The sequence below is a fragment of the Coregonus clupeaformis genome, chromosome 1 (assembly GCF_020615455.1).
Source record: "Coregonus clupeaformis isolate EN_2021a chromosome 1, ASM2061545v1, whole genome shotgun sequence".
Taxonomy (NCBI): domain Eukaryota; kingdom Metazoa; phylum Chordata; class Actinopteri; order Salmoniformes; family Salmonidae; genus Coregonus; species Coregonus clupeaformis.
In genome coordinates this window covers 10,023,218-10,038,217 of record NC_059192.1, presented here as the reverse complement: position 1 = coordinate 10,038,217, position 15,000 = coordinate 10,023,218, and the positions used below count along the sequence as shown (strand labels likewise).

Here is a 15,000-nt window from a genome sequence, read left to right as displayed (position 1 = left end):
GCATGGGAGGTTGAGTTGGAGGGAGGGATCTGCAAGGAGCGAGGGAGGGAGGAAGACGTGGAGGAGAGAGTTGAAAAAGATTTAGCTAGAGCCCAATAGCTTGTCCTAAGCTTAATTTTAATAATAATAATAATTTTGTGGTCCTCTGTAGCTCAATTGGTAGAGCATGGCGCTTGTAACGCCAGGGTAGTGGGTTCGATCCCCGGGACCACCTATATGTAAAAATGGATGCACGCATGACTGTAAGTCGCTTTGGATAAAAGCGTCTGCTAAATGACATATTATTATTATTTATTAATTCTCACTCTCCTCCCTATAAGTATTTCTCTCTCTCTCTTTCCCACTCTCTCTCTTTCTCTCTCTCTCTTTCTCTCTCTCTCTCTCCCCTATTATGCCCTCTGTCCATCAGACTAACATCAGTACCCTTACAACAGAAAATGAAATCCTCCCTAGTTTTATAGCATTAATATAGATATGTAATGACTTTACAATAGTGCTTTAATTAGTATTGTATCATGGATGTACTTGCCATTAGCCTGTTGTATTTGTGTTTGCCCAGTCAAAGTAAATACAAATAATACATAATAATAAATAAATAATCAAAGTTAACAATAAAATACTATAATCTTACAATAAAGTGCAGGCATAAAACAAAGAGACTATTGTTTGCTTAATTTCACCCACAGGAAACCGATCAACGGAAAGATGGCCTTTAACTGCAGATGTAGGATCAGATCCTATTTTATCCATTGAAAGGATGAAATAATATAATTATTAACTGCATCAGTGGTTAAGGAGAATGTCTTCCTACTACTAAAACCACCATCTTCTCTCCTTCTCTCTCTCCCATCTGTAATCATATGAATCAGCCATCTCAGTTAACTCAGTCTCTTTCTGATGATATTTGTCAGTTAGTGTTATAATTATGTTCTCTGGGGCATAACTGACAGGCTAGCTGCAATGGGAGTTATTCAGCACTGAATGAACTGTGACTGACTGATAGATAGTGCTGTGTGTGTGTGTGTGTGTGTGTGTGTGTGTGTGATAGATAGCAGTGTGTGTTAAGACTGCAGCCCACAGCATATTGCAGCATCAGGAGAGATGTGAGGGGGTTTGCCTTTCTGTCTCGCTATCACGTTCTCTCTCTCTCTCTCTCTCTCTCTCTCTCTCTCTCTCTCTCTCTCTCTCTCTCTCTCTCTCTCTCTCTCTCTCTCTCTCTCTCTCTCTCCTATCAGAGTCATTACACACACACAGACACACACAGACACACACACACACACACACAGACACTCACACACACACACATTACACTGCAAAACATTTCCTGTGAAATGTAAAATAACTTTATTATTATTATTATTATTATTATTATTTATTATTTCACCTTTATTTAACCAGGTAAGCCAGTTGAGAACAAGTTCTCATTTACAACTGCGACCTGGCCAAGATAAAGCAAAGCAGGGAGATAAGAGTCTCCAGCTTCAGAGATTTTTGCAATTCGTTCCAGTCATTGGCAGCAGAGAACTGGAAGGAATGGCGGCCAAAAGAGGTGTTGGCTTTGGGGATGACCAGTGAGATATACCTGCTGGAGCGCATACTATGGGTGGGTATTGCTATGGTGACCAATGAGCTAAGATAAGGCGGGGATTTGCCTAGCAGTGATTTATAGATGGCCTGGAGCCAGTGGGTTTGGCGACGAATATGTATTGAGGACCAGCTAACAAGAGCGTACAGGTCAGCAATTGACCAGTAAGTTACTGTAATTTACTTTGCAGTACAGCTACTGTAATGCATTTTACAGTAATCCATTTGACGCGACCAAAAATGTTACTGTAATCTAATTTACAGTATATTACTGGAATTACCCGTGCAGCTACATATTACCCAGGGTTCTTTGCAAGTTTACATTTTTACATTTACATTTACATTTAGGTCATTTAGTGGGTGCTCTTGTCCTTAACAACTGTACTTAACAGTCAGTGCGTTCAACCAAGGTTTTTAAAACAAAACCAAAAAACATATCACAGTGATAGCAAGTAAAACGTATCTGTAATCTTTACTGAAAATGTTGTTGTAGTTAAGGATACATTTGTCTCCAAAATAATTGTATTTACAACAACATATCTTATGATATATATCTGACTATCTCTGGATAGCCCCAACACAAAACTGAGATATTCACATTAACCGTTTTATTTTTTTTTCGCCTAAAATGACATACCCAATTCTAACTGCCTGTAGCTCAGGACCTGAAGCAAGGATATGCATTTTCTTGATACCATATGAAAGGAAACACTTTGAGGTTTGTGGAAATGTGAAATTAATGTAGGAGAATATAACACATTAGATCTGGTAAAAGATAATACAAACCAAAAAACATGCGTTTCATTTTTTTATTTTTATTATCTTTGAAATGCAAGAGAAAGGCCCCAATATAATATTGCAGTTTAGGCGCAATTTAGATTTTGGCCACTAGATGGAAGCAGTGTGTGTGTAAAGTTTCAGAATGATCCAGTGAAGCGTTGCAATATTGGACTATTTGGTATCAAGTCTGCCCAAATGTGCTGAATTGGTCGATTGATACGTTTTCAAGTACATAACTATAGAGAACATACAAAAATTATATGGTAATACAAAATGTAAGTTTACACACTCCTAGGAATGTCATACATGATGGATCATTAGCTTATACACTAACTTTCACACGTCTAGATGGCCGGGTGGGGTGGGTGTGGAGCCAGAGACAGCAGGGGTTCAAACTGTAAAACCCAGTTTGAATATAAAAATTGATTTTATCAAACAAAACTAGGCTACATTTTATCTCTGGGACCCTTAGGATGACAAATCAGAGCAAGATTACTGAATGTCAGTACATTATTTACCTTCAGAGGTGAATGTATCAAACCAGTTGCCGTGATACATTTATTGTTGTTGTGCACTCTCCTCAAACAATGGAATGGTATTTTTTCACTGTAATAGCTACTGTAAATTGGACAGTGCAGTTCAATTAACAAGAATTTAAGTTTTCTGCCCATATAAGACATGTCTATGTCCTGGAAGGTTTGCTGTTACTTACAACAGTCATGCTAATCACATTAGCGCCCGTTAGCTCAACCGTCCAGACACCGATCCCGTAGAGGTTAACTTGATGCCAGAACAATGAAACACTGTACAATACAGTAAAAATTACTATTACACTATAAGAAAACAATTTCTACAGTATTTTACTGTAATTACAAGGGATTAAAGCAAGCAGGTTGGCTGTATTCATTAGCATATTACAGTATATTAATGAATACTAAGTGTTTTATATCCCTTGCACTTCTAGAGGCCTAAACAAAGACTTTCAAACTGGCCGTGATTACAGGGCAAAACAGTTTAAATGGACGTGGGTAAATAATCATCCATTAAAAGGTCTAAGACCCACTACCACTCTGATCTGTTCTGTATATACATTTAATTGTGAAGTAACTACTACCACATGTCACTGAAATTGGTAGAGGACTCTCACTAACGGGTAGAACAAATATAGCCTCTTACAAGACATGCCTCAAAATGTGTTAACGAGTGAGAAACAACAGTACAATATACCCAGTAGTGGTCAAAAAGTTTTTGGCACTCCCGAAAAATGTGTATGGTACTGTATTCTGAATTACACTAAATTATTTTTAGCAATTTGCCAATAAGTTACTGTAGAGTTTCAGGTCAAGTGTTTGGTATTTTCTTATTCCTAAAATACAGCATATTACCGTATTCTGTGGTAATACAAGGCATGCCATAAAATATGTTAATGAGCTAGAGACTCTTTTCCCACCCACAACGTTTTCCCACAATGCATAATAATTAATACTTTAAAATACATTTAAGGTATTTTACTGTGCATTCTAGAGTGTTTTACTGTTGAAAATACAGAAAGGTCTAACATTGTGCTTGTGTATTTTACTGTGCATTTTACGGTAATCTACTGTATTCAGTTTATACAGTAGTATGCTGTTCATTAATACAGTAAATTAATGATAATTTTACAAAAATGGCAAAGAGTGCACCTGCAACTATAAAGTATAGAAAATGAAAGGAGAAGAATCAGGATAAGAGAAAATCAGAGTTTGTCAAAGGGAGAGGGGGAGAGGGGGAGAGGAGGAGAGGAGGAGAAAATATTGGAATAGTTGGGGAGAGGAGAGGGTAAGAGAGGAAGCACAGATACATTGCTCACTATTTTTTTAATCATATAATTTCTAACCACCATTCCAGTCTACCTGCCTCATCCCTCTCTCTCTCTTCTTCTCTCTTGCGCCGTCCTCATTCTCTCCTTTAATCTCTTATTCTCTCTCTCTCTCTCTCTCTCTCTCTCTCTCTCTCTCTCTCTCTCTCTCTCATTCTCTCTCTCTCTCTCTCTCTCTCTCTCGCTCTCTCGCTCTCTCTCGCTCTCTCAATTCAATTTCAATTCAATTTAAGGGCTTTATTGGCATGGGAAACATATGTTAACATTGACAAAGCAAGTGAAGTAGATAGTAAACAAAAGTGAGATAAACAATAAATATTAACAGCAAATATTAAACTCAGAAGTTCCAAAAGAATAAAGACATTTCAAATGTCATATTATGTATATATACAGTGTTGCAACAATGTGCAAATAGTGCAGCTCAGTTTCCACCTCATTTTGTGGGCAGTGTGCTTGAAGTCTTCTCTTGAGAGCCAGGTCTGCCTTTGGCGGCCTTTCTCAATAGCAAGGCTATGCTCACTGAGTCTGTACATAGTCAAAGCTTACCTTAAGTTTGGGTCAGTCACAGTGGTCAGGTTTTCTGCCAAAATGTACTCTCTGTTTAGGGCCAAATAGCATTCTAGTTTGCTTAGTTTTTTTGTTAATTCTTTCCAATGTGTCAAGTAACTATATTTTTGTTTTCTCATGATTTGGTTGGGTCTAATTGTGTTGTTGCCCTGGGGCTCTGTGAGGTCTGTTTGTGTTTGTGAACAGAGCCCCAGGAACAGCTTACTTAGGGGACTCTTCCCCGGGTTATTCTCTCTGTAGGTGATGGCTTTGTTATGGAAGGTTTGGGAATCACTTCCTTGCCCTCTCTCTCTCTCTCTCTCTCTCTCTCTCTCTCTCTCTCTCTCTCTCTCTCTCTCTCTCTCTCTCTCTCTCTCTCTCCCCCTCCATCCCTCCCTCCCTCCCTCTCTTCTTCCCACCCCCCCTCTCTCCTACTCTATTGTCCTGACCTACTTGTGCAGTGATGTCTATCTGCAGACATAATCTATGGAAATAGATGACTGGAGACAAGCAGGGCATGTAGAGAAAACACATTCATTTAGAGAAATACACCACAGTATACCCTCTTCTAGAGAGATATAAAAGTAACAACAATGACAAATGGTTTGATGAAGAATGCAAAAACCTAAGAAAGAAATTGAGAAACCTATCCAACCAAAAACATAGAGACCCAGAAAACCTGAGCCTACGCTTTCACTATGGTGAATCACTAAAACAATACAGAAATACACTACGGAAAAAGAAGGAACAGCATGTCAGAAATCAGCTCAATGTAATTGAATAATCCATAGACTCTAACCACTTCTGGGAAAATTGGAAAACACTAAACAAACAACAACACGAAGAGTTATCTATCCAAAACGGAGATGTATGGGTAAGCCACTTCTCCAATCTTTTTGGCCCTATAACAAAGAAAAACAGCCCAAAAATATACAGTACCATTCAAAAGTTTGGGGTCAATTAAAAATGTCCTTGATTTCCATGAAAACATACATGAAATTAGTTTGAATAGGAAATATAGCAAAATGCATAGGAAATGTAGTCTTTGACAAGGTTAGAAATAATGATTTTTAATAGAAATAATAATTGTGTCCTTCAAACTTTGCTTTCGTCAAATAATCATCAGTTTGCAGCAATTACAACCTTGCAGACCTTTGGCATTCTAGTTGTACATTTGTTGAGGTAATCTGAAGAGATTTCACCCCATGCTTCCTGAGGCACCTCCCACAAGTTGGATTGGCTTGATGGGCACTTCTTACGTACCATACAGTCAAGCTGTTCCCACAACAGCTCAATAGGGTTGAGATCCGGTGACTGTGCTGGCCACTCCATTAAAGACAGAATACCAGATGACTGCTTCTTCCCTAAATAATTCTTGCATAGTTTGGAGCTGTGCTTTGGGTCATTGCCCTGTTGTAGGAGGAAATTGGCTCCAATCAAGCGCCGTCCACAGGGTATGGCATGGCAGAAGGGAGTGATAGCCTTCCTTCTTCAAGATCCCTTTTACCCTGTACAAATCTTCCACTTTACCACCACCAAAGCACCCCCAGACCATCAAATTGCCTCCCCCATGCTTGACAGATGGCATCAAGCACTCCTCCGGCATCTTTTCATTTGGTCTGCATCTCACAAATGTTCTTCTTTGTGATCCAAACACCTCAAACTTCGATTCGTCTGTCCATAAAACTTTTTTCAAATCTTCCTCTGTCCAGTGTCTGTGTTCTTTTGCCCATCTTTTATTTTTATTGCCCAGTCTGAGATATGGCTTTTTCTTTCCAACTCTGCCGAAAAGGTCAGCATCCCGGAGTCGCCTCTTCACTGTTGACGTTGAGACTGGTGTTTTGCGGGTACTATTTAATGAAGCTGCCAGTTGAGGACCTGTGAGGCATCTGTTTCTCAAACTAGACACTCTAATGTATTTGTCCTCTTGCTCAGTTGTGCAACGGGGCCTCCCACTCCTCTTTCTATTCTGGTTAGAGCCAGTTTGAGCTGTTCTGTGAAGGGAGTAGTACTAGCGTTGTACAAGATATTTAGATTCTTGGCAATTTCTCGCATGGAATAGCCTTCATTTCTCAGAACAAGAATAGACTGACGAGTTTCAGAAGAAAGTTATTTGTTTATGGCCATTTTGAGCCTGTAATCGAACCCACAATTGCTGATGCTACAGATACTCAACTAGTCTCAAGAAGGCCAGTTTTATTGCTTCTTTAATCAGCACAACAGTTTTCAGCTGTGCTAACATAATTGCAAAAGGGTTTTCTAATGATCAATTAGCCTTTTAAAAGGATAAACTTGGATTAGCAAACACAATGTGCCATTGGAACACAGGACTGATGGTTGCTGATAATGGGCCTCTGTAAGTCTATGTAGATAGTCCATTAAAAATCAGCCGTTTCCAGCTTCAATAGCCATTTAGAACATTAACAATGTCTACACTGTATTTCTGATCAATTTGATGTTATTTTAATGGACAAAAAAATTGCTGTTCTTTCGAAAACAAGGACATTTCTAAGTGACCCCAAACTTTTGAACGGTAGTGTACATGATCAAATGTATATCTTAGAATCAACGGTTAAAGACTACCAGAACAAAACTGGATTCTCCAATTACATTGAATGAGCTACAGGACAAAATACAAACCCTCCAACCCCAAAAGGCCTGTGGTGATGGTATCCTACATGAAATCATGAAATACACAGACCAGATATTCCAATTAAAATCAAATCAAATCAAATCAAATTTTATTGGTCACATGCGCCGAATACAACAGGTGCAGACATTGCAGTGAAATGCTTACTTACATAATGCTTAATTGGCTATACTTCCAACTCTTTAACATCATCCACAGCTCTGGCATCTTCCCCAATATTTGGAACCAAGGACTGATAACCCCAATCCACAAAAGTGGAGACAAATTTGACAAATTATGACAGGCCACGTATTTACCCTGCACACCCTAATTGACAAACAAACAAACCAAAACAAAGGCAAAGTCTTCTTAAGCTTTGTTGACTTCAAAAAAGCTTTTGACTCAATTTGGCATGAGGGTCTGCTATACAAATTGATGGAAAGTGGTGTTGGGGGAAAAACATACAACATTATCAAATCCATGTACAAAAACAACAATTGTGCAGGTAAAATTGGCAAAAAACAAACACATTGCTTTCCACAGGGTTGTGGGGTGAGACAGGGATGCAGCTTAAGCCCCTCCCTCTTCAACACACACTACAGGTCAAACGTTTTAGAACACCTACTCATTCAAAGGTTTTTCTTTATTTTTACTATTTTCTACATTGTAGAATAATAGTGAAGACATCAAAACTATGAAATAACACATATGGAATCATGTAGTAACCAAAAAAGTGTTAAACAATTTTTTGTTGTTGAGATTTTTAAAATAGCCACCCTTTGCCTTGATGACAGCTTTGCACACTCTTGGCATTCCCTCAACCAGCTTCACCTGGAATGCTTTTTCCAATAGTATTGAAGGAGTTCCCACATATGCTGAGCTCTTGTTGGCTGCTTTTCCTTCACTCTGTGGTCCAACTCATCCCAAACCATCTCAATTTGGTTGAGGTCAGGGGATTGTGGTGGACAGGTAATCTGATGCAGCACTCCATCACTCTCCTTCTTGGTAAAATAGCCTAGAGGTGTGTTGCCTGGAGGTGTGTTGGGTCATTGTACTGTTGAAAAACAAATAATAGTCCCACTAAGCCCAAACCAGATGGGATGGCGTATCGCTGCAGAATGCTGTGGTAGGCATGCTGGTTAAGTGTGTCTTGAATTCTAAATAAATCACAGACAGTGTCACCAGCAAAGCACCCCCACACCATAACACCTCCTCCTCCATGCTTTACGGTGGGAAATAGACATGCAGAGATCATCCGTTCACCCACACCGCATTTCACAAAGACACAGCAGTTGGAACCAAAAATGTCCAATTTAGACTCCAGGCCAAAAGACAAAATTCCACCGGTCTAATGTCCATTGCTCGTGTTTCTTGGCCCAAGCAAGTCTCTTCTTCTTGGTGTCTTTAGTAGATGTTTCTTTGCAGCAATTCGACCATGAATGCCTGATTCACAGTCTCCTCTGAACATTTGATTTTGTGATGTGCCTGTTACTTGAACTCTGTGAAGCATTTATTTGGGCTGAAAGGAATTCCACTAATTAACTTTTAAGAAGGCACACCTGTTAATTGAAATCCATTCCAGGTGACTACTTCATGAAGCTGGTTGAGGGAATGCCAAGAGTGTGCAAAGCTGTCATCAAGGCAAAGGGTGCTATTCGAAGAATCTCACATATAAAATATATTTTGATTTGTTTAACACTTTTTTGGTTACTACATGATTCCATATGTGTTATTTCATAGTGTGGATGTCTTCACTATTATTCTACAATGTAGAAAATAGTAAAAATAAAGAAAAACCCTTGAATGAGTAGTTGTTCTAAAACTTTTGACTGGTAGTGTATATACATTATTAACGAATTTGCAAGGGCACTAGAACAGTCTGCAGCACCCTGTCACGATCGTCGAACAGAGATGAGGACCAAGGCGCAGCGTTGCAGGCAAACATACTCTTTATTAGAGACACGATCAAAACGAAAACGTGACAGTTCACGGTCTAACACAACCGACTAGAAACAAGATCCCACAAACTCTGTGGGGAAACAGGCTGCTAAAGTATGGTTCTCAATCAGAGACAACAAGCAACAACTGAATCACGTTGCCTCTGATTGAGAACCACACTGGCCAACATAGAACAACAATACTAGAAAGTGAAACCTAGAACAAAACACATAGACTTTACACACCCTGGCTCAACATATTAGAGTCCCCAGAGCCAGGGCGTGACACACCCGGCCTCAACCTACTAGAATCTGAAGTCAAATGTCTACTGTTTGCTGCTTCTATCTGGTGCTTCTGTCCCCAACCAAGGAGGGCCTACAGCAGCAACTAAATATTCTGCACAGATTCTGTCAGACCTGGGCCCTGACAGTAAATCTCTGTAAGACAAAAATAATGGTGTTCCAAAAAAGGTACAGAACACATAAAAACAATGCATACCTCGGCCTAAACATCAGCACCACAGGTAACGCAAAGCTGTGAATGATCTGAGGAACATCAAATTTGACATACATATCAGGATCTGGCAAAAAATACTTGAATCAGTTATAGAACCGATTGCCCTTTATGGTTGTGCGGTTTGGGTTTCGCTCACTAACCAAGAATTCACAAAATGGGACACCAAATTGAGAATCTACATGCAGAATTCTGTAATAATATTCTCTGTGTACAATGTAAAACAGATTTTGGCCGATACCCACTAATTATCCAAATCCAGAAGAGAGACGTTAAATTCTACAACCACCTAAAAGGAAATGATTCCCAAACCTTCCATAACAAAGCCATCACCTACAGAGAGATGAATCTGGAGAAGAGTCTCCTAAGCAAGCTGGTCCTGGGGCTCTGTTAACAAACACAAACGGACCCACACAGAGCCCCAGGACAATAACACAATTAGACCCAACCAAATAATGAGAAAACCAAAAGATAATTATTTGACACATTGGAAAGAATTAACAAAAAAACAGAGCAAACTAGAATGCTATTTGGCCCTAAACAGAGAGTACACAGTGGCAGAATACCTGACCATTGTGACTGACCCAAAATGAAGGGTAACTATGTACAGACTCAGTGAGCATAGCCTTGCTATTGAGAAAGGCCGCCGTAGGCAGACCTGGCTCTCAAGAGAAGACAGGCTAAGTGCACACTGCCCACAAAATAAGGTGGAAACTGAGCTGCACTTCCTAACTTCCTGCCAAATGTATGACCATATTAGAGACACATATTTCCCTCAGATTACACAGACCCACAAAGAATTTGAAATACCACAGTGTGCAATCACAGCAGCAAGATTTGTGACCTGTTGCCACAAGAAAAGGGCAACCAGTGAAGAACAAACACCATTGTAAATAAAACCCATATTTATGTTTATTTATTTTCCCATTTGTACTTTAACTATTTGCACATTGTTACAACACTATACATAATATGACATTTGAAATGTCTTTATTCTTTTGAAACTTCTGAGTGTAATGTTTACTGTTAATATTTATTGTTTATTTAACTTTTGTTTACTAACTACTTTGAATTGAATTGAGAGAGAGAGAGAGAGAGAGAGAGAGAGAGAGAGAGAGAGAGAGAGAGAGAGAGAGAGAGAGAGAGAGAGAGAGAGAGAGAGAGAGAGAGAGAGAGAGAGAGAGAGAGAGAGAGAGAGACAGAGAGAGAGAGAGAGAGAGAGATTTGTTTTACACTGTGGAGAGCAAAACATTCCCTTCAAACCCACACCCATCATTGTTATTTTTCCCAGCTTGCTATGCAGGTAGATTTTTTTGCATTGATTGACAGTTTTTCAAAACGAATCCAATCTGTTAGTTAGATTTATTGCACCCATTAGTGAAATGGTTGTTCATGTTTAAATGGTTTAGGTAGTCTCCTCACATTGGTCCTAACCCTGGCAGTCATTATGAATGCAGATGGCAGATTAATAGAAATGTCAACTGTTGGATATCCTAACTCTGGCTGGATTCCAATAGGAATTACACATCACTTTGCCAGCCAGCAGAATGCGACTTGCAGGCCTGATGTGGCCTGTAATTAGTAAACCAGGATGTTTCTAACACTACTGTGTTAGGGTAAATCTAGGCCTTACAATATATGTGGGGTGGCAGGTAGCTTAGTGGTTAAGAGCGTTGTGCCAGTAATCGAAAGGTCGCTGGTTCTAATCCCTGAGCCAACTAGGTGAAAAATCTGTCGATGTGCCCTTGAGCAAGGCACTTAACCCTAATTGCTCATGTAAGTCGCTCTGGATAAGAGCGTCTGCTAAATGACAAAAATGTAAATATGTTATGAAGTAATTTTAGTTATAATTACATTCACCTAGGTACTCATTCTGTGAAAGCCACAATACTTTAGAAGGAAAGAATTCAACAACCATGTCTCTGTCACTAACAAATCCAGTCATGGGTGGTAACTCTGAAATTCACTTCAAAAGAAAATGCACAGTGGAAAATATGCAAATTAGGCTTTACAGCATATAGTGTTAAAAAAACACAACAAATCAATTATTGCAACAGTGTTTTTGCATAACACTACTAGGAGTTAACTCTAGAGTTAACACTAGTGTTGAATATAAATAACACTGTGAGTGTTACAGTGAGGGAAAAAAGTATTTGATCCCCTGCTGATTTTGTACGTTTGCCCACTGACAAAGACATGATCAGTCTATAACTTTTATGGTAGGTTTATTTGAACAGTGAGAGACAGAATAACAACAAAAAAATTCAGAAAAACGCATGTCAAAAATGGTATGAATTGATTTGCATTTTAATTAGGGAAATAAGTATTTGACCCCTCTGCATAACATTACTTAGTACTTGGTGGCAAAACCCTTGTTGGCAATCACAGAGGTCAGACGTTTCTTGTAGTTGGCCACCAGGTTTGCACACATCTCAGGAGGGATTTTGTTCCACTCCTCTTTGCAGATCTTCTCCAAGTCATTAAGGTTTCGAAGCTGACATTTGGCAACTCGAACCTTCAGCTCCCTCCACAGATTTTCTATGGGATTAAGGTCTGGAGACTGGCTAGTTCACTCCAGGACCTTAATGTGCTTCTTCTTGAGCCACTCCTTTGTTGCCTTGGCCGTGTGTTTTGGGTCATTGTCATGCTGGAATACCCATCCACGGCCCATTTTCAATGCCCTGGCTGAGGGAAGGAGGTTCTCACCCAAGATTTGACGGTACATGGCCCCGTCCATCGTCCCTTTGATGCGGTGAAGTTGTCCTGTCCCCATAGCATAAAAACACTCCCAAAGCATAATGTTTCCACCTCCATGTTTGACGGTGGGGATGGTGTTCTTGAGGTCATAGGCAGCATTCCTCCTCCTCTAAACACGGCGAGTTGAGTTGATGCCAAAGAGCTCCATTTTGGTCTCATCTGACCACAACACTTTCACCCAGTTCTCCTCTGAATCATTCAGATGTTCATTGGCAAACTTCAGATGGCCCTGTAAATGTGCTTTCTTGAGCAGGGGGACCTTGCGGGCGCTGCAGGATTTTAGTCCTTCACGGCGTAGTGTGTTACCAATTGTTTTCTTGGTGACTATGGTCCCAGCTGCCTTGAGGTCATTGACAAGATCCTCCTGTGTAGTTCTGGGCTGATTCCACACCATTCTCATGATCATTGCAACTCCACGAGGTGAGATCTTGCATGGAGCCCCAGGCCGAGGGAGATTGACAGTTATTTTGTGTTTCTTCCATTTGCGAATAATCGCACCAACTGTTGTCACCTTCTCATCAAGCTGCTTGGCGATGGTCTTGTAGCCCATTCCAGCCTTGTGTAGGTCTACAATCTTGTCCCTGACATCCTTGGAGAGCTATTTGGTCTTGGCCATGGTGGAGAGTTTGGAATCTGATTGATTGATTGCTTCTGTGGACAGGTGTCTTTTACACAGGTAACAAACTGAGATTAGGAGCACTCCCTTTAAGAGTGTGCTCCTGATCTCAGCTCGTTACCTGTATAAAAGACACCTGGGAGCCAGAAATCTTTCTGATTGAGAGGGGGTCAAATACTTATTTCCGTCAGTAAAATGCAAATCAATTCATAACATTTTTGACATGCGTTTTTCTGGATTTTTTTATTGTTATTCTGTCTCTCACTGTTCAAATAAACCTACCATTAAAATTATAGACTGATTATTTCTTTGTCAGTGGGCAAACGTACAAAATCAGCAGGGGATCAAATACTTTTTTCCCTCACTGTAATTACCCCATAGTGATACATTTTGACTAACACCGGCAAGTGTAATGCTTTGTGTTACATTAACACTCAAAATGTAACTGTATATTCAGAGTAGTTTTTACACTCTGTAGAGTGGGAACATATGTTATCTGAGCTAGTTTTAAAATGTAACTCTAAGTGTTGTGGAAAATGGAATCTAACCTCTCTTCAGTCACCAAACAGGTCTGGAATCAGTAAATAAATAAAGAGAGAGAGAGAGAGAGAGAGAGAGAGAGAGAGAGAGAGAGAGAGAGAGAGAGAGAGAGAGTAATGAGGATTGGGTTTCCCTCTCTCTCTGTTTCCTGTTTCTCTCCCTCTCTCTGGAGCACTCTGTCAGTCAGTGATTGAATTTATGGTAGGAGGTCAATGATGGGGCGGCGCACAATTGGCCCAGCGTCGTCTAGGGTAGGGGAGGGAATAGCCGGCAGGGGATGTAGCTCAGTTGGTAGAGCATGGCGTTTGCAATGCCAGGGTTGTGGGTTCGATTCCCACGGGGGGGTATGAAAAAAAACTACAATGTATGCACTCACTAACTGTAAGTCGCTCTGGATAAGAGCGTCTGCTAAATGACGTAAATGTAAATATCTGTTTTCTTTCAAGGAAACCTTTAACACACTAATTTGAGAGTGTTATCATTGAGTCTGTGTATCCTTCACCCTCCACAACCCTTGACCATGTGACTATGACTATGACATGTTGTAGAGGCTGTGTAGTGGCTGTGTAGTGGCTGTGTAGTGTATGTGTAGAGGCTGTGTAGTGGCTGTGTAGAATCTGTGTAGTGGCTGTGTAGAGGCTCTGTAGTGTATGTGTAGTGGCTGTGTAGTGGCTGTGTAGAGGCTGTGTAGTGGCTGTGTAGTGGCTGTGTAGTGGCTGTCTAGTGGCTGTGTAGTGAATGTGTAGTGGCTGTGTAGAGGCTGTGTAGTGTATGTGTAGTGGCTGTGTAGAGGCTGTGTAGTGGCTGTATAGAGGCTGTGTAGTGGCTGTGTAGTGGCAGTGTAGCGGCAGTGTAGCGGCTGTGTAGCGGCAGTGTAGTGTATGTGTAGTGGCTGTGTAGTGTATGTGTAGTGGCTGTGTATTGGCTGTGTAGTGTATGTGCAGTGTATGTGTAGTGTATGTGTAGTGGCTGTCTGTAATGTTGATATTATGGTCACATTGTTTGCCTTCTAAATTCCCTCTCTGTCCGCTCCTCCTCTCCTCCCTCCTTCCTCCCTCCTTCCATCTCCACCTTTCTCTCCTCAGTATCTATCAGTGGCATCTCCCCCTAGCAGAGGAAAGCCTCTACTCCCACTGTGGTGACAGATCAATGTGTGGAAGTGTCTCTCTGTCTGAGACTACCTGAGAATCACTACACTGTTGACTGGGGAGAGAAGAAGAGGGAGGAGAGCGGTGGAGA

General features: G+C 40.4%; 1 protein-coding gene across 1 annotated transcript in view; it reads right to left on the bottom strand.

The window, feature by feature from the left end:
• LOC121583774 (voltage-dependent T-type calcium channel subunit alpha-1G-like) overlaps nucleotides 1–15,000 on the bottom strand; it is a 206,764-nt gene that overhangs the window by 170,388 nt on the left and 21,376 nt on the right. The gene's annotated exons all lie outside the window — the stretch shown is intronic.